Below are 20,981 nucleotides of genomic sequence, written 5' to 3'. Positions count from 1 at the left end.
TACAATGAATAACCACTAAGACAGTATGCAGTGTATTAAGTATTGAAACTGTCCTACTAACCGGTTTTGAAACTGTCCCATTGCTATTTGTTTATCAATAAAATTATTTTTAAAAAAAGAAATCTAAAAAAATATATCATGGACATGTACAAACTTTCTATGATGAATGTGAACATTACGTATATGTGAAACATACCAATAAAATCTGATTTAAAAAAGAAAAAAAAACAAGATCTTCCTAAACACTAGAGACTCACTGTTACACTGTGGCCCATGAACAGTGATTCCATGTTGTGATTTATTCCCAGCATTTTGTTAGAAGCTTATATTTTTCGAAGTTCTTAAATGTGGAGAAAAGTTAACAATGAAATACATATAGTAACTTTCTTCCTTAAAATTAAAGCTTTAAAAATCAATGTAGGGCCGGGGAGATGGCTCAGTAGGATAAACACATGACTGGCAAACACAGGGATCTGAGTTCAATCCCCAGTTCCACAAAAAAAAAAAAAAAAAAAAAAAAAATCAATGTAGACCTTTTCCTGGATAGAGGAAATACAAGTCATTCAAATTGGAAGTAAAAGCAGGAGGCAGTGGCACACAGAGCTGAAAGTCAAGTTGCCACTTCTTGAGACTGGGACCAGGTCATGGGATCAGTAAAAGTTGGGGTTTGGTTTGGTTTCATTTCATTTGGTTTATTCTTCAGAAGTTATCCAAGGGCAATGGCAAGGGTAGTGTGTTCGTGACTTGTTAACCACAGGCACACTGCCTTTTATATTTCTTGTTCCCTCAATCACATGAGTAGGAGATTGTGTTAATTTAAATAAGAGCAGTTGTTTAAAAAGTAGGATGAATGGATGGGTGGGTAGATGGATAAACAGAGTTGTTCAAGAAGGTTTTTCAGTGCAGTAAAAACAAGTTTTATATGTCATTGACTTAGTGTCAATGTATTTACCAAGTAGCCAATTAATTTTCTTTTATTTATTTATTTATACCAGAAATCAAACTCAGGACCTGTGCTTGCCAGACAAGCGCTGTGCTATTAAGCTAAATCCTTGGCCTGCCAATTATTTTATTAATTAATTAATTAATTAATTAATTAATGTATTTGTTTGTTACAGGGTCTCACTATGCAACTTGAAATCATAATGATCCTCCTGTTTTCAGCCTCCCCGTCTCTAGAATTACAGGAATGAGCCATTATGCCCTGAGGGAAAGGCTGGCACTGCATGTGGTGCAGGGGATGACCACAGCAGGGGACTGTGGTCTGTGCACTTGCCTAAGCTTGCCTCACAGGTGCTTTAGTCTGCTGAACTATCTCACTGCCCACCCAACCAATTTCTGACAATATACACAGATGTATGTTTTATGGTTTTCTGCTCACATAGGGAAATTCAATGCCATGTTCATTTTGCTATTTAAAAATTTTTCAGCAACTTGGATACTTTAGGGCCACTATTAGAAATTGGCTAATGTTTTTATATATCAGTATTGCACACATAATTAGGGTAGGTACAATTGTGGATGTATGTCTAGATGTAAATGAAGCCATCTTAATATTCAGGATTCACCTTGTCAAAATTTTCTTTAGTAAAAGATATTACTTCACCTTTGTGCAAATTTTACTTGAGAGTCATTTATATTGATTTTGGGTAATTGGAATAGTTCTTGGCTTCTTCATACCCCTACCTCTTACACATTTTACTTCATATGTTTTTGTAGGTCCTCTAATGTGAGCCTCCTGAGCTTCCTTGAAAAAATCCTTGATTCACTCTAGTAGCAAAATGGATAGATCACAGTCTCTTTGTTTCTCTGTGATTTGCTCTTGTCAAGGGGAGGGAATGGAGAGGTGCAGTCAGCACAGGTGTGAGAAAGCAAGGAGAGAGACAGCAGTGTTTGTCAGCTGCACTCCTCTGACTACTCACTGTATGCCACAGCGGTGGTGAACCCATGACACACATGTTAATTTGCTTTTCTTTTAAGACAGGAGATATTAATACATGAGTCGGTTTTTATACAATTCTTTAAAACTAAACCATACTCAAATTGGTTGTCAGCATTTAAAATTCTGGACATTTTGCATCAAAATCTGATTTTTTTTTTTACTTTTACTGAAAAACCCAAAGATATATGCATACAATTTGCTATTGCCTGCTTTCTTTAAGTATGGCATCTTTTAAAGCTTGACTTAGAGGAAAGCATACCTAAGCATAGTGATACTTATGCAATATAAAGCTTCCTATGTATCAGAAGATGTCTTGCAAACTTAAGGCACATTAGTTAAATTTAATGATTCTTTGAAGCAGGTATTAAGTGGAGGCACAGAGAGATGAGGTGATTTGTTCAAGGTGACAGAGCTAATAAATGGTGGAGAAAATTCCAGAAAATCTGGGTCTCAAGTCCAGTTCTACCCATTGTATGTATGCCTCTTTGTATTTTGCTACTTGCTGACCTTCATTTATTTATACCTGACAGGGCTGGGTTTCCAGGTCTCTTGTGATCCAGGCTGTCTCTGTGTCTGCAGTAATCATGACCATGTGTGGGTGGACCCTTGCTAGTGCGTGCTCTGGGGCTAGAGGACAAGGCGGAAGTAATGGAGCTGCTGTGTCCTCCTGCTGTGCTTGCTCATCACCCCTGAAGCCGTGTCCAGCTCTTTCTTCTGGTCTTGCCCTTGTGACCAGCTCTGGGGGAAGCGGTTCTGCAGCCCTTTGCCTCACCTTTCCTGCTTTGCTGTGCATGTTTGCCTTGATCTCTTCACAGACCCTAGATAAGAACAGCTGGACCTCACAGACCTGTACATTCTGCAGAGTAAAATAGCTGACATAAGCTAACATGTGAAAGTTAACAACATTTTCCTTCTCTTTTAATTCCTTCCTTTAAATACTTCATCTGAATTGCCAGTTTTAGAGTATAAAATTGTATATCTTATTGTTTCTGTGAGTGTATGTGTGTATGCACTTGTGCATGCGCATCCCTGTGTTCTTCCAGGAGGTGCATATTTGTCACTGCTTAACTGACAGTGTTTGACTTTAAAAGGCAAAGAGTCATCATTACCTATATATTATCAGTGAAGAAACTTGGCAACAATAAATATTTAGAAGTACGTGAGTTTTCCCTTACCTCATATACCAACTGATAAGAAGGTTTTCACAATACAGGGGATGGAAACTTTGCGTCTACTAGGCTAGCCAAAGTTCATTGTTTATCTCCTTCCTATTCAGAAGTTGTTTCTTAGTTACAGCGCCTCAAACATAAGTAGGATGCAGTATCAAACTTTTAGGTCCAACTTGGGATTTTAAAACGTCTTATTAAACAAAAACTCCCAGGGACAGATATGTGTTTCAAAGTATCTTTAAAAGGCTGTTATTTCACCCTATTTGATCAGTGGATCTGACACTTGTCACCATTGTGAGCTAATGAAAGAATTTGGCTTCAATAGAAGTCAAGCAAAGAAAGGCAAACAGCTGTGTTCCTAGCACTGAGATGTCTGAGGCATCCTGGTCCCAGGGACACTTCTGGTGGGGACTAGGAGTGCTGATTTTAGCAATCTTGAGCTCAGGCCAGGCCTGAGGCAGTGGTCAGGCTTGTAGAGTTCAAAGGCTGTGTCAAGGCAGTCGTCCAAGTTTGGTCAAACCTCCTGAGCTCATCAGTCTTTTGGTTACGACAGGCAAAACCTTCATAGACACCTGGTTGGGTGTTTGTTTGTTTGTTTTGTTTTTTACTCTCAATCCATACCACTTTATTATTTCTAGATAAACTGTGTTTTCTCTAAGAACATGCATGTTAGCACAACTTTGTTCTTTGAGACTCTGCCGTTTATTTACTGTGTGACTTTTGACTCACTCACTTAACCTCTCTAGGCTTCTGTTACCTGTCCTGAAAATGTGTGACAGAATTAAATGATCCCTACAGCACCTCCCAGATCTCACATTCTGGGAAGTGAATCCGTGGGAAAATAGAATTCCTTTTATAGTTTCGTCTTTATGAGAGTACTTATTACCGTGACCAGGAAAACTTTGCTGTGCTAACTCGTCAAGTTATAGTTCTTTCTCCATTTCTTCTAAGGCACTGAATCTGGCCTAGAAGATGTATTTTAACAGTTGCTGAAATACCTGGGGTACTGATCTGCCTGAAATGTTTCTTGATTCTGAACTTCCCCCATACAAAATGGAATGTCCTTGGAACTCCTGCACTTGTGGAAGTCACAAAGACCATGGACCCTTGGCCTGGAATTGGCTGAATAAAGCCCAGACGAGACTATTCTGCTATACTTACTTTGCCCCATGGCTGATGCAGATGTACTATACTAAAAAGAGGATGCTGAAGTTAGAGACAGAAGCCCTGGCTTCTAGTTCCGGCTTTGGTTTTAGGGATTGCAGATTCTTGATTCTGAGGTTGAAGATGCAAACACTAGGTGTTATTAGAATGTAGTGTTTGAAGCGCTTGATAAATTCATTAATGTCTCATTCAGGTGTGAGTTACTGTTATGAAACTTTCAGCAAAACATGCCTACTAATATAGCAGCCAAGCAGGCAGTTGATAATAAAGCAAGTGAGACCTTGTGTATGTGTGTGTGTCTGTGTGTGTGTGTGTGTCTGTGTGTGCAAGATTTGTGCCCGTTATGCACCCTAGCCTAAGAGTTTCTGTTATGATTTTATGTTCTTATTCTCTGTCCCTCTGCAGATGCCTAACTAAATTCTTATTGCTACATAAGATTGTCGGTAGCTGATCTGGCAGTGACTTTCAGGTTGTATTTTACCCTAACTCCTTGCAAGAAATACATTTGGCAGTTTTCCAGTGTATACATGCATATGTACCTGAAACAAAAGTTTGTTGAAACAGTACTGTGGAAATTTCCTTTTATATTTTCTTTCCCTTCTTATTTATCTATTTTACTTCTTTTTAAAATGCTGATTATGACTCAGTAATTGATTTCATGGCCCAGTAATTGGTCTTGAAACTCTGACTTAGCACATACTTGATCAATTTATTTTTCCTTGAGAATCTCAGAGTTTGGACATGAATATGTATTGCAGTATCAGTGTGTGATCATGCTCACCTTCATGAACCCTTAACCCAAGTTTATTCCTTTATAAGGGGAAGCACACAGGCTTAACAGACACAGAACAGGAAGAGCCTGGTGGGCTACTTAGCTAGTTTTGTGACGTTGAATGAATTATAGCTTTCTGTGTCTCACTATCTTCACCTTAAAATCTGGGGAAATAGTACCTAACTCATAAGATAAAAAATGCATGTTCAGTAGTTAACACAAAATGAGCATAGATTAAGCACTCACTTATGGCGAGTATTACTAATCCTTAGTCACTCTCTAACCAAGCCTTTTTTTTTCCTTCTTTTGTGGTATCCTCTCCACCCATCTGGGGGTTAATTTTCTTGGCCCTACTAATATCACCATGATCTCCTTGCTTGCCCTCTGGTCTGACCACCAGACCAGGGCACCTTTCATAACAGAACTGGACTAAATCCCTATTGTATTTCATCACCACCCAATCCTAGCTTTAACTTGTTTTCCAGCTTCCCAATAAATTCAAATTCCTTAGCCTTTCTGACTCCTGTGAGAGTGACCTCAGCAGGATGCTGAGCCCTGAGGAAACCCTTCCCTGAGAGTCCACAGTGTGCTGATCACACCCTGATTCCAGGGAGTCAGCAGGAGAGAAGACACCATGTTCACTCTTTTGAAAGAGATGAGCTGGGAGGCAGATGCACCATATATGGTGCATAAATAGAGCTATAATTTGCAGTAAGGCTGTGTGAGAGAGAATAAAAAAATAAAACTACATGTACATGTGCTCTAGTGTAGCTGACCCTGCATCAGCACTGTAGCCACTCCGTCCCACCTGGATGCTGCCTTGTCTTCTCTTTGGCCTGTAGATGTCTGCCCATTCTTTATAACTGACCTATTGTTCCTACTCTCCCCAAATCAGTAGTCATTTTGTTTATTTGTTATTATTATTTATTTATTTATTGGTGGAACGAGGGATTGAACTCAGAAACTTGTGCTTGCCAGGCAAGCACTTATCCCACTGAGCTCTTTCCCCGGCCTCACTGGTAGTCATTTTAGCTCTTAGTCACTTCTGCATCTCAGGCAGAATTTTGTATCTACTACTGTTTATTCCCCTCCATGTTGTTAACTTCTTTCACTGAGGGCAGGACTTAATTTCATACCTATGGCTTCACAGTACGAGATAAACCCTCGACCTCGAAGTACCCCCCTGCCCTTTTTACTTTGAGCCAGCTTTTCCTGACATGGCCCAGGGTGGCCTCCTTTGTGCTCTTCCTGCCTCAGCCTTCTGAGTAGCAGGCTTGTAAGCCTGCCCCGTTGTGTTAAGCTCTTAATCCTTACTCTATTAGGTGTACTTTGAAAAAGAAATCTCACCAACTAGATCATGAAGAGAAACGGGTTGGTTTAATTTGTATGGCATATTCTTCTTTGTAACTCTCATGCTGCTGTTCGAGTATCTTGGATGTGAGGGCCATTATATGTGGCAGACACAGGAAAAGTTCAGTCTGTACACATAGCCACATGTGTATGTTTTGTCGATACACCCCATAAACTGTATATTTTCTGTAATAATATATATTTAGCTAAACAATATATGGATAATTAAACTTTTATGTTAATAAAACATAACAAGAGTGATACTGTCTGATGTTTAAGAGTTTAAGAAAATGGCTTTATTTCTATGGAGATGTTAGCATACTGATACAGCTGTTGGACAGCTGAGCAGTTTGAAATGTGTTTTCTTTTTGCTTTAATAATCCCATTTACAGTTCTGTTTACTAAAAAAATACTAGCATAAAGATAAAAGTACGAAGATAGTTATAACATTTTAAGGTAAAATTTTATAAATAATTTAAATGTCTATTAGTATAGCTTATGGCACATACATCCAGTGAAATACTATGCAGTTGTTAAAATTAATTTCAACACTTTTTTACTGGTTACAGAGGTATCCATGAGAACTTCTTGAATGTTAGACAATGACAAAGCTGCAAAAGAACAGGCACTTTGGGACAATGAAAACCATGGGTATATGTACATACAGTCCTATTCTGTCCTATCTTACTCTCCCCTCTCCTCCCCTCCCCTACTCTACCCTGTCCTGTCTCATTGAATATTTGTTTTAACAAGAAAGAAATGGACAGCTGGACATGACTCACACTTATATCCCAGTATTTGGAATGCTGGAGTCAGGAGAATCACAATTTTGAGACAGATTTATCTATGTAGCAAGATAGACAGAAGAGGGGGAGGTGCGGGGGAAGATTGATAAGGAGGGAGGGGACAGAGAGAGAGAGAGAGAGAGAGAGAGAGAGAGAGAGAGAGAGAGAGACCACCACAGTAAGTTTGTGTGGTACACATGTATGTGCTGACTGAAAGGATAATGAACCAATGTCACCAACATAGGTGACTATTTACTTTTTTTTTTCTTTTCTAGCATCTATTTTGAGAAAGATGTATCTCTGAAAGGTAAACTGTTAAGGCTTGGTTACTGTCATTAAAACAAGACAGAATGTAGGGAAACTGATACAAAAAAAATCAATTGCCCTTTTTTCCTCAGATTCCATATTGCCATATGCTTTATAAATCTATCACCATTACTGTCAGCATTACTGTTAACACTTAATCCATTGAATTGTAGCAGAAACCCTCCTGACTGTCCTCATCCTTTCTCACTTGTCCCTAAGTTCATGTTCTACCCGACTTATTTTTTTCTAGAAGCTCGGAACTCCTTGTCTACTGAAGTAGCTTAATCCATGTTCTAACAGCTCTAATTATTAGAATTCAGATTTTCCTGAATCAAAATCTCTTTCCTTATAGCTTACTGTACTGTTCCTGCTTCTGCCCTATGAGGACATCTAGGACATTTTTTCTTTTAACAGCATGTCTAAAACTGGAGAGTAGTTCTCATGCTTTAACCATGTATATCATGTAGTTGATAAAGCTGTCTTACTTTTGTGAGGAGAAAAACAGAAATATGACAGTAGAAATGGTTAGCGTTTACAGTTACTCTGTATTAATTTTGGTGAAGACTTCACTTCAAATCCAGATAGTTATTATTTGACAAAGATATATAGAAATATTTGTGGTATAAATATTCTAAAGTGTGGGTTTCCAGAGGGTAGATTTTGCTTTATGTATTTCTTGCTTTTCACCTACTAATGGTATGCTACTGTTTGCCATCTTTGTTAAATAGATGGCTTAATTAATTATATGTGTCTATAGTATGTATATATTTTTCTTCATATTATCTATAGTATTTGGCTCAGACATTCCAAATCTAAAAAATATTGGTTTCTTTTCTTTTTTTGAAAGACTGGTTTCTGATAGTTTGTAATGTAACATTATTAAACTATAAATATTGAATGTTTATCTCTTCTGAATGGGAACTCTACTATAATTATTTGGGGTATCAGAGAAGCGATATTTTGACAAATACATGTTGTTAAATGGCTTATATAGACTATGTTAGTACTATGAAGCAAAATTTAAAATCTCAGTTTCTGGTAAATGGGATTTTTAAAGTTTTAAAATCATTTTATGTCCTATTAGTAGATTCAACTTATTACTGCTTCATTAACATATATATTCACCAATTGTACACAAACATTTTTGTAGCCGTTGAGTATTATTGATAATAAAAGTTGAAATAAATGTGTTAATTAAACAGTAGTTCTACATCTTATATTAGTAAGCTCAGTGTTTGCTCTATTTTTAAGTTTTTTGCCAGAATATTGACAGGCCTCTGATTGTGTGGCTTAGTTCTAATTATAGATATAGGCTACTTCATATGGGACTGAATATTTCTAAGAAACTAAACAAAACATGTAATGCTGTGAACAGGAAAACAGCATGTTGTTACTGTAAATTGACTGTTCGCATAAACAGTGATTATCAACACAGGACTAGTAACATGAGACTGTCTTGAACGTCATTATTCAAACTATTTCTATTGTATGGTGATTTTTTTTTTTAGGGGAGAAAACCCAACAACTGTCAATCTAATCATTATATTCAGCCTACATTACCAAGCAAAACATATTTACAGCTAGATCTACACTGTTTTTACAAGTTTATTAAAAACATGTGTTGCCCAGTGCCAGGAATAGCTACAGCAAATGCTAACACCAGTAGGCAAACTGTCTCTGCACTTTCTTCTAAAGCTTTAGCTACCCACCACTTTACAAGTTACAGGGAATCTGCAAGGGAAAAGATTTAATATGGGACACATAATTGATGGCATTATTTTATAATAGTCACTCAAAGAGTCAAATGAGTTAAATGCAAGAGAATGTGGCAGATCTGTCCCACACTAGACAACTCACAAAGGCAAATGAGGCCCTGGATCCCATGGCAGTGTTCTGCAGAAGTCTAGCTGAAGACTTAGAGCCCATGACAATGTCTCATGAAGGTCTGTATCAAGATTCTGTGCTGAACTGTGCTGAGATGGCCCAAAGGCCAGTGGTGCAAGCTAGAAATTCTGTGCCAGTGGGATGAATGATCTGTGCTAGCAGACCGAAGGAGCTGCACTGAAGCTAGTAAGCAACACTCAAAGTAAGGCCCAGAGCTCCCCTGAGAAGAACCACAGCCATCCTAAGTGACACTGAGGACCTGAGCTCCTTCAATGATGAGAACAGCTGAACTCATATCAAGAAAACCAGGGTGACCAGCTTCTCTAAGAAAAGCCACAGCTCACCATCTTCCCCTGCAGTTCTGCTTTTAATGCTGTTGACAGCACTCCTCAGGCAGGCCTTCCACGCTCAGCATCAAGCTGATTCAGTTCAGCTGGGCCTTTTTTTTTAATTTTTTAATATTTTATTTTTTTGTATGTTAGGGAAAGTTCTACAGGGTGTTCAGGGTCTCACTACTAGATAGGACTCATAGTGATCCTCCTGTTTATAGCCTCCCAAAAGCTGGGATTACAGGCATGCACCACCACGCCCAGTCTCAATTGCTATCTCAGTGCGCTCCTGGGGTGAGGCCGGCACTGCAGGCCTGGGGGTCGAGCCCCTGACCCCTGCACCTTCTTGCAGGTGCTTTAATCTGCTGAGCTATCTGGCTGGCCCTTCAGCTGGGTTTTACAAGTTGCCCATTAGTTAACCCACCACAGAAGCAGATATTCTTATGTGAAAGTATATACCACAGAAAAGACCTGTGCATTTGTCTGAAAAGGACCTAAATGGCATGAGATGTTAGAGTGGGGCTAGATAAAATGAAGAGGGCACACGGTATTCTTCTGTAACCATGGGGGTCCAGGACGTCAGGCTTATGCCTAATGAAATAAGTCTAATCATAGTAGGACTTCTGACCATTGTGTTCAGTTCATATGAGCATGACATTGCACATTATTTATATTTTAAGGCCACATGTCTTTCTTTGTACAAATGTATTACTTCTTATATAAGATCAATGATAATTTACTTGTGTGATTATTGGTTTAATGGCCTTCCGCATAGCCCCATATCTTCAGACTAGAACACTACAGGAATTTTTCTACCTTATTTATCATTGATTCTAACATGTAAGGAGTTGAGCAAATGCTGGGTAAATAAGTGAATATTTCATAGAAAAGGAAGAGCAATGGAAGCCCCATCCTCTGTATTTGGCCTCTAGTCAGCATGAGAGACTCCATCCTGTGTTTTGTTCCTTTTCTGAATTCCTGTACTCCTTATATTTTAGCCACTGAGTTTATCACTTGACTATATGATATATTGTATCATTTGCTTGTTGTGTGAGGTAAGCATTTAGTTCCCACTAGTTTGGTGACTCTCAAGGGCCTCATTTTATTTCCTTTCAGCAACTAAGCTGGTAAGATGTCCACTGAACACTTAGTACATACTCCTGTCTTCACTGTGTCAGATTCCAGCCTGTGTGAGAAATAGTGCTATATAGCATTTAATCTGAAGAAGGAACCTATATTATTCTCCAATGTCAGTTACATCCCAATAGTTGATCAGATGGCAATAGGTATGTAATAACTTCCAGTAGGTTACAATTGCTGTGCATTTTTTTAATATCTTCTAGAAGCTAGCACAGGGGATTGATTGATTGATTGATTGATTGATTGATTTTTATGTGTTCAGTACAGGGTCTACAGGGTCTCACTACATAGGTTGGACTCATAGTGATTCTCCTGTTCTCAGCCTCCCAAGTGCTGGGATTACAGGCACGTGCCACCATGCCTAGTCTCTATTGCTGTTTCAGCGCGCCCCAGGGACGTGGCCAACATGGCATACTGGGCGTTGAACCCCAGCCATTGTGCTCTGCCTAAGCAGAGGCTTTAGTCTCAGCTGCTGTGTATTGTTGCATGGTTAATAATGGATTCATCTCTTACCAACACATAAGGCTAACTTCAACAATGTGAAATATGATTTCAAAAATTAAACATGATCTTCAATTTCTTTGTAATTTTTTTCTTTATACCAGTAATACTTGCAATGTCAATAATAAACTCTGAAAGTATACTGTCACAAAATGCTATTAAATAGCAGAAAATACCACTTTTGCATATTTGTCTCATAATTCATTCATAAAGCATGTTAAACTGGTCTGCTTATTTTCTTTGGCAGATAGATAGATAGATAGATAGATAGATAGATAGATAGATAATATGTACATGGAATGAAATCTACAGTGTATATGAAAAAAGAATCCTAGTATACTTGGACATTAAGTTCCTCAAAGTTACCTAAGAACTACAATTCTCAAGTAGTTAATTTAGGTTTTCTCCTCGGTGTGTGTGAGTGTGTGTTATTATTTTCATGCCATGGTTTGAGAAGCACTAAATCTTCAGCATATGTCTAGAAGAAAGATAGCTTGGGATAACTGAATGGATATATTCACCAATGGAAAACAGAAGTCCCAATCTCATAGGTAGGGCAATAGCCCCTGTAGTATTCAATTAGCTAATATTAATATGCATAAGCAAGATGATTTCAGATGAGCAATACTCCTTAACAAATTGTCATTTCTTTATAATTACCTTTAATCTTCATAATGAAATGCATCTCAGATTTTGACCAAAACACATCAAATGAAATTTACATAAGGCCACAGTTTATTATTAGAAATTTGGAGAGATGAGAGTGATGCCAGTTGTTAGAGTATTACACAGTGTAGACTAGAACCCCAGTTGTACTTGTTATGGTTTAGATCTACACTAAATCCTTATGTGTGAGGATCCTCACAATTGATTGGCTGATGAGGTATTATACTCACCCATGGATACATCCACTGATGAGTAGCTAAGGTGTTAGGAGCTAGGGCCTGGATAGAAGTAGGTCACAGGGGCATGACCAGGGAGGGTACAGTCTTTTTTATTTTAATTACTTTTATTATAGCTCAGCAGATTAAAGTACCCGCTTAGAGAGACACAATGGCCAGGGTTTGATCCCCGGCATGCCATTCTGGCCCTGCCTCCAGGGCCTCTGAGACAGCGATTAAGACTGGGTGTTGTGGCGCATGCCTATAATCCCAGCACTTGGGAGGCTGAACACAGGCATATCACTACGAGTCCAATCTGTGTAGTGAGACCTTGTAGACCCTTACTAAAATACAAAAAATAAAAATAAAGAAAAATTAAAATTAAAAAGATAAATTACTTTTATTGATATAGTTTAAATATACACAGTGAGACACTGTTTCTGGGCCCCGCCGCACTGGACATTTGGGGAGCACCCCGTCCACAGCTGCTAAGCCCCGCAGTAACGCCTGCTCTCACTTCTTTCTCTTTGTCCCTTGTCCACCAATGAGAATGCTAATGCTAATTTGCTAGCTGCCTGACTGAGCAGATTCAAGAACAGGAGAAAAGATAGTACAGAAATGAGGCGGTAGTGAATAGAAGTTAATGTGGAGTTGAAGAAAGCTAAGAAGGATGACCAGATGCTGAAAAGGAGAAATGTAAGCTCATTTCCTGATAATGCTATTTCACCATTGCTGGAAAACTACAACAAGCAGGGCACTGTGAATTGGACTGTAGATGACATTGTCAAAGGCATAACCAGCAATAATCTGGAAAGCCAGCTGCAAACTACTCAAGCTGCTAGGAAACTTCTTTCTTGGGATAAACAACTTCCCATAGACCACTTAACATGGGCTGGTTTGATTCCCAAGTTTGTGTTCTTCCTGGGCAGACCTGACTATAGTCCCATCCAGTTTGAGTCGGCTTGGGCACTCACTAACATTGCTTCTGGGTCATCAGAGCAGACCAAGGCTGTGGTGGATGGAGCGGCCATCCTGGCTCTCATTCCCCTCTTGGTGTCTCCCCATGCTCACATCAGTGAGCAAGCTGTCTGGGCATTGGGAAACATTGCAGGTGATGGCTCAGTTTTCCAAGACTTGGTTAGCAAATATGATGCAATTGACCCACTCCTGGCTCTTCTTGCAGTTCCTGATATGTCATCTTTAGCAGGTGGTTACTTAGGCAACCTTACATGGACCCTTTCCAACCTTTGTCACAACAAGAATCCTGCGCCCCCACTGCATGCTGTTGAGCAAATTCTCCCTACTTTTGTTCGTCTTCTGCATTACAGTGATCTTGCAGTACTAGCGGATACCTGCTGGGCTGTTTCCTACCTCACTGATGGTCCAAATGAACACATAGAAATGGTCGTAAAATCGGGAGTTGTTCCCCATCTGGTGAAGCTTCTGGGATCAGATGAATTGCCCATTATGACTCCTACAATGAAAGCCGTAGGGGATGTTGTCACTGGAACAGATGAACAGACTCAGATTGTGATAGATACAGGAGCGCTTGCTGTTTTTCCCAGCCTGTTCACTCACCTCAAGACAAACATTCAGAAGGAAGCTACCTGGACAGTGCCAACCATCACAGTTGGCTGATAGGACCAGATACAGCAAGTTGTGAATCATGGATTAGTCCCATTCCTCATCAGTGTTCTCTCTGAGGTGGACTTTCAGACCCAAAAGGAAGCTGTGTGGGCCGTGACCAACTATACAAGCAGTGGGACAGTGGAACAGATTGTGCACTTTGTTCATTGCGGTATAACAGAATCATTGATGACTCTCTTAACTGTGAAAGATACAAAAATTATTCTTGTTATTTTGGATGCTATTATAAATATCTTTCAGGCTGCTGAGAAACTAGGTGAAACTAAGATGCTTACTATAATGATTAAAGAATGTGGAGGCTCGGACAAGATTGAAGCTCTGCAGAACCATGAAAATGAGTCTGTGTGCAAGACCTCATTAAACTTGATTGAGAAGTATTTCTCAGTGGAGGAAGAAGATCAAAATGTTGTGCCAGATACTACCTCTGAAGCCTACACCTTCCAAGTGCTGGACAGGGCTCCAAGTACCTTTAACTTCTACGTGTACAGCAGAAGGAGGCACCAGTTTTGTTGTGTACTACGTTCAGTATAATTTTGTCTTTCTCTACTAAGAACTCTTTTTTTTTTTTTAATGTGGCTTGTCACTGTAGCACTTCTTAGGATACTATACTTGAAAAGTTCCAAACTGGATATACTGTATGAAGCTTATCCTCTGAAAGTGTTTCTTATTTCTATGTGTAATTTCCTATTTTACAGTATCCTGTAAATAAAGATTAAATTCCACCCTGTGCTTTAAAAAGTAAATAAATAAATAAATAAACAAACAAACAAACATAGTGATAACACTCATAGAGTGTTTGTGCTTGTACCTGACATACTTTGACTCTCATTTCCTCATTCCCTTCCCCTCCCTTTAATTCCTCCCTTCTCTTTATTTGCAAAACTTTTGCTTCTCTTTTTTTTCTTCTATTCTCTTTTCTTGTATTTTCTTTTCAAAATGGTATACTCTTGTCCACTTCTCCTGCCTTCCCCTCTGCTTCCTGGTCCATGGCCTGAATACCTTTTCCTCTACCACGCCCCTCTGTCGTTTTGTTTCTGCTTTGGACCCAGTCAGCCATGCAGTAGCCAAAATAAGCCTTTCTTCCTTTAAGTTGTGGGTGTTTTGTATTTTGTCCCAGCAATAGGAAAGTAACTAAGGCAACAATTTAGAATTTTCCTGTAAATGCTCTTTCAAATTAGAAATATTTCAAATTTGTAATATTCCAAAATTCTTTCATGATGATTTCATGAACTGCTGAATGGTAAACTCAGTACTGATATGAATATTATCAGTGACTTATAACTTAACATGAAAGAATTATCTACAGATTGTATGAGCTCTACTTTTGTCTTCATTCTGAACTGAGGTCTCCTGGTTGCCTTCAGGTGAACTTTTTGGAAATTTTTGGAACTTTGTCTCAGGTTGCTGAAGTTGCTGGTAATTGAACATGTCTTTCCAAATGGTCTGGATTTATGATTTATCATCGTCAAAGAGGGTTACCTGCTGAGAGTTATATACTGCTGAGAGTCACATATGGAGATATGCTGCACGTAGAGCTCACTGTCTTGCCATCCCCATTTGCTTCTCTCTCTCTCTCTCTCTCTCTCTCTCTCTCTCTCTCTCTCTCTCTCTCTTTCTCTCTCATTGCAGACTCCTAAGTAGCATGTACATTCTTCATGTTGTCTTTTTTGTGATAATACTCAATGCAGTTTAACTTAGTAGTCGTCTAAGGAAACTTTCTTTTTGCTTTTGATTTTTTTTCTGTTATATGTGATCTTGCCAGGTTTTTAAAAGAATCAAGTTCAGTTACCTCAAAGTTGAATCAACGTTATTTTAGATGACATTTCTTAAAATTATGCTGTGTCGTGTTACATAGTCATCATACATACCTAGAAAAATAGTTTCTTCTGCAGCAGCGGGGTTAGATTTTTGAAACATTAGTAGATCATACCTATACTTCAGTCTAAAACAATAGTGTAAAACAAAATTTAAAAGTCCTATTAGGTTTTACTATTTCTTATTTAGCTAATAATTATTCATATCCAAATATGTATGAAAATACCATCAATAATAAAAATTAATTTGCCCTTTTGGTCTGATAATGTTAACATTATTTCTCATCAGTCAACATCAAAATTATTGGCCCTGCTTCTTACATTTCAGGAGTTGATAGTGGTAGTAAGTCTTCTGTTTGTGTAAGTCCATATGGAGGCTTTACATGGAGATTGGTTATAATTCTCTCCACATAGCTCCAGAGGACAGCCCTTCCTTTTGGTGGTCTACTTTGGCCATTCCATATAAACTTGGTAAATCAAATAGTTCATATCAGCATCAGGTATGATGGTTTCAAAAGTGTGAAATCAACAGCAACTGGGTCTGTAACCAGTTTGAAAGCATGTCTCACATTTGGCTCACTCTTTAATTCTTTCTGGAGCTGACATGATAAAAATTCTAACTGCCTTATGTTTGATAAGAGTGATATATTAAATTACCTCTGCATTTGTTCTTCTTTTAGCTGTAACCTCTTCTCTTGCTCTATAACCATCATCCAGTATAACTCCATCATGTTAAAATCACTGGTTACTACCACATGTACATGAAAGCCATGTTCCTCAGCTTGCCACTTACAGATCTCTCCTTGCCTGCCTCACCTCTCACTTCACCCCACCCTGAACTCTGTTCAGTACCTTTGTGGTTGCCCAAGTAGATAGTCTGCATTTTTTTCTACTGTTGCACTTTGCTCCTTTGTCATACCCACTAGTTGATGCACTGTGGTGCTCTTATGGAAAAAAGCCTGAACTTTCCATGAGCTAGGTCTGGATTCAAATCTTGTGTCTATCAATTAACAGATGCACTTAATGAGATTTAACAGATCTTATTTAATGAACCTAACAAAAATATAAGACATTTGCTGAGATTAGGTTAGAGTAATTTGATTTCAAACTAATCACAGATGTATTCCTAGTAATAGACATTACAGTACAGCTTTTCCTAAAATGCCCTTCTCTCAATTTGTCCCTAAGTCTACACTGCACTTTCTTTAAAGCCAAATTCACCTACCTCCTTTTCCATGAGATAACTCAATTTTTCCTACTCCTAAAATAGTGCCAGTGTACTACCATTGTTAGAGACCTAATAAATACTTGGAATTTCTGGTATAAGGATGATAGTAATAGGAAATCTCAAGTCAACAGCCACAAAGCCAACTTTATTTCAGCTATAATATTAGATATTAATTAGACCAAGTCTATGTACCAATCGATCTGTACCAATTACTTTGTCATTGTCCATTTGAATTATATGGTGCCTGGGCTCCCAAGCTGTTAAATATTTTTGATACCTCTACTGCATATGCTGCATTTTCTAATATAGAATATTTATGCTGTATTTTATATAGCTAGTTTTAGTTCCATTTGGAAAGATTTTAAAATAGCAAGTTTCTTTTATTATCCTGCTTGGAAAAAGAATTGCATGATTTCTGATGAATTGTGTGCTACTTTCTGAGAATTTCTCTATTGACACATCTTTTGAACAGAAAGGATTTGTTCCCCAAATTCTTACTCATGAGTTTTCAATAGACTTCAGATGTGGGGAAGTATTTCTCTCCTCAAATACAATTTACAACTGCATTTGATTCAGTTTCCTCCCTTTCATGAAATTGAGATGGACAGCCGAGCCAACTTTAAAAAGAAGTATATGTGAATTGTATTTTATCCTGATAATATTGGATTGTCCTACATATGTATGCCTGTATGCTATAGGCAAAATTTTGTATCCTATCTTTTTAAGTATAGTAAAAATTAAAATACAGCAGAGAGCAGTACTAACTGTGAAAAACACAATAGTGGCCTGTTTCAAAGTAAGGCAGCTATCCAGAGGAAATTTTAACCTTTGGAGTGTGTTGGTACTAGTGGTTAAACCTGCTTACCTTGTCTTTGATGTTCTGTCTGGGCTTATGTGAAGCAATGGGATTAAAAATAAAATGTACACCTTTCGTTTGATCTAAGTAGCCAAAAGGAAAAAAGAAAAAGAAAAAAGAAATCCTTTCTCCTGCTACAATTTAGCAAATACCCAAGTGTGGCTTGGTTCACAGATTTGACATGTAGCCCAAAACTGAAAGTTTTTCATAATCATTGTCTTTTTTTTTTTCCTGGATAAGTGTGACTCCAGACATTGCTATATAAGTGTACTTTTTTGCCATTTACAAAATCATTGTAGATTCAATTAATTTTAAACAACCTTTCTTTAATTTGTCTGTTAATTGATAATAGGTAGGTGATACAGTACTGGGAATCAGTTACCTGAAGTGCAAATGAAAATGTGTTAGCATGAATGTTAGCTTAAAATAGAACAAAACTATTTTTCCAAAGGACCTTTCTTCTTTTTGTTTTCTAGAGGAACTTTCTCTCCATTTTATGCTTCATTAAGCATATATAGATGATGTATATGTATATAAAGTACATTTACATATGCACAAACATACATACTTTAAAGCCTTTAATTGATATAAAAGCTAATCACCCCAAACTGTGGTCATTTAAAAATGAGTGACTGTGGGGGCTGGAGAGATGGCTCAGTGGTCTAAAGCACCTACTTGGAACAAGCTTAGCAAAAGCATCAGGGACCGCGGTTCGATCCCCCAGCACCACATGCCAGCCAGCCGCGCCCCCTGGTGGGCTGAGCTGGCCACACACACACACACACCACTCTCTCTCTCTCTCTCTCTCTCTCTCTCTCTCTCTCTCTCTCTCTCAAATAAATAAAAAAAAATTAAAAAAAAAATGAGTGACTGTGATATTTAAATATTTCTCCTTAAGACAAAAGATCTTGAGGGGGAATGAAGACAGGTGTTTTATTCCTTATATATCATGAAAGACTAAGCTTAGTTTGACCATGCCTAGAAGCTGATAACCAAAAGTAGCCACCATAAGATGTTATATAGTTCCCTGGGCCTTTTTATACAAATTTAGAGGCAACTCAATAATGCACCAAAAGAATAGAGCCGGCCAGATAGCTCAGCGGATTGATGAGCCTGCTTAGGCAGATGCAGAGACCTGGGTTCAATCCCAGCATGCCGTGCTGTCCCTGCCCCCGGATGCACTGAGATAGCAGTTGAGACCAAAAGGATATAGTAAGTTCAAGTTTCCCTTTTAGGACTTACGATCTCATGCACAGGCATGAATTTCACCATATAAAAACTTCATATTTCTAAAAGGAGCATCTTATTCTCCTCTTTGCTCTCTATCTGCTTCCCAAATTATTTCTGTTATATTTTTGTTTCTGTTATATTATATATGGCTAGTGATGCTGCCGGTTTTCTGTTCATCTATGTTCGTGCCCTCTGATAATAGGCAGCAGAATTACATTTGGACTTCTTAGCTGCCCAACCTGAAGGCTGTCCACAGTCTCTTATGTTCCTCAGGTTCCCCTCCCACCAAATCCTACATTTAGTCACAGTCATTGAGTACAGCCTGGTGCTTCCTTAGAAGGAAGATAGGCCAGCCTGTCTATCCTCAAGTAAAGTATTAATCACATTGTTTAAAAAAATGTCCCGGGGCCGGGGAGATGGCTCAGTGGAATAAGCACTTCCCTGGCAAGTGCAAGGGCCTGAGTTCAATCCCTGGTTCCGCAAAAAAATAAATAAATAGAATAAAATAAAACATGTCCCATAATGAAAAATGTACTACAACTTAAAGTCTTCTTGGAACCCCTAATAATAGTAAATTGTGTTTTAAATAGCTTAGTCCTGAAAGTGTGCTGTGTGCTACTAGTATGTATTTTGCTCTTGAGTTATTCACTCATGATTGTTGCCCTTCAAAGAATGCTCTCAGAAAACTATTATGATTTTAGCGAGGTGTCATTTTTTAAAGTATTATGTGAAGTCACCTTCCAGTTAGTACAAAACAATCCAAGAAATTCACTTTTACGGTTTTTATGATCTAAGATGTTGTTATTCAGCTTGGTCATCACAATTTGTGTCTTTTGTACTCTGGCTTCTGGTTATGTGTTAAAACACCTCAATCTCCAAATCTAGAAAATTTAACTTTATTTAGTATGTAGAATTGTGATTTTTTTTTTCCCACCATGAACTTAAAGTCGCATGAATGCAAGCCTGGTTGTGGCATGAAGGTGGCAAGAGCCATGATCCTCAGCCTTATTATCCTTCCCCTTTGGGGGAGTCTGAGCCTTCTGGGGTGTCCAGGTTCTCCTGCGTGTTTCATATGCTCAAATAGGAGACAGTAGTTTCTCCTGTCCGTGGTTGCTGCTAGCTGTATGGGGATATTGATAGATGTGGGAATTCTGCAGGCACTGTCCCAGTGAAACAGTTGTCATTTAATGTCCCCTTGTGTGTTGTCCTGTTGATAACCCAGAGATATCTACAGTGATATTTAATAAATAAAGGAGCATTTGTCTCACTGAAAAAAAGGAAGTGACGATGTTCAGCACAGTATGTGGTACAGTAAACCTTCCTTAAAGACATGAATAAATGAATGATATAAGGTCTTAAATTTAAAACAAAAATATAATCAAATATTTTCAATGATATCAATATTGTTGAAATATATTTTGGAAACAGTAAGTCACTTCAGTGTATTTGTGTAAGCAAAATGAAAACTAATGATGATAAATCCTTCCCGGGGTCTGAGAGTCTCAGCCTGTATTTTCAGCACTGGATAAGGAGCTTGGCATCTCTGACAGGTGTGCCAGTATGTAGGTTTGTTTTCTCCCCCTTATCTGAAAACTGAGTCCTTTCTTTGAAGTTTCCCAGTTAAGTCTTCCACCCTTGAGAGTCCAGACTTTCACCTGCTTAAGCTTCTTTCCTTATAAACACTTCTTTTGCTCCATCCCTTTTTTTTTTTTTTTTTTTTTTTTTTGGTTTCTTCTCTTTAGTTCCAGTAATTGGATTTTCTGACACTTTAATGCAAGATCCTCTTATCTTTAGGGACATGAACTTTTAGGGTCTTAGTGACATACATAGTTCACCAGCATAGATCCCCTTAGTGTAAACAGTAGATGACAGAAACATACTAGAAGAAGGAGAGGAAGAGGAGGAGGAGGAGGAGGAGGACCAGGAGGACGAGGAAGATGAGGAGGGCGAGGAGGAGGAGGAGGAGGAGGAGGACGAGGAGGA

The 20,981-nt window shown here is 38.4% G+C and overlaps 1 protein-coding gene and 1 pseudogene across 7 annotated transcripts in view; both read left to right on the top strand.

Annotated features, from left to right (window-relative positions):
* Positions 1-20,981, top strand: part of Gtdc1 (glycosyltransferase like domain containing 1) — a 369,221-nt gene that overhangs the window by 207,903 nt on the left and 140,337 nt on the right. The gene's annotated exons all lie outside the window — the stretch shown is intronic.
* Positions 12,761-14,401, top strand: LOC105742909 (annotated as a pseudogene).

The sequence above is a fragment of the Octodon degus genome, unplaced genomic scaffold, assembly GCF_000260255.1.
Source record: "Octodon degus isolate 3935 unplaced genomic scaffold, OctDeg1.0 scaffold00082, whole genome shotgun sequence".
Lineage (NCBI taxonomy): Eukaryota > Metazoa > Chordata > Mammalia > Rodentia > Octodontidae > Octodon > Octodon degus.
This window is presented reverse-complemented; position numbering and strand designations above follow the sequence as displayed.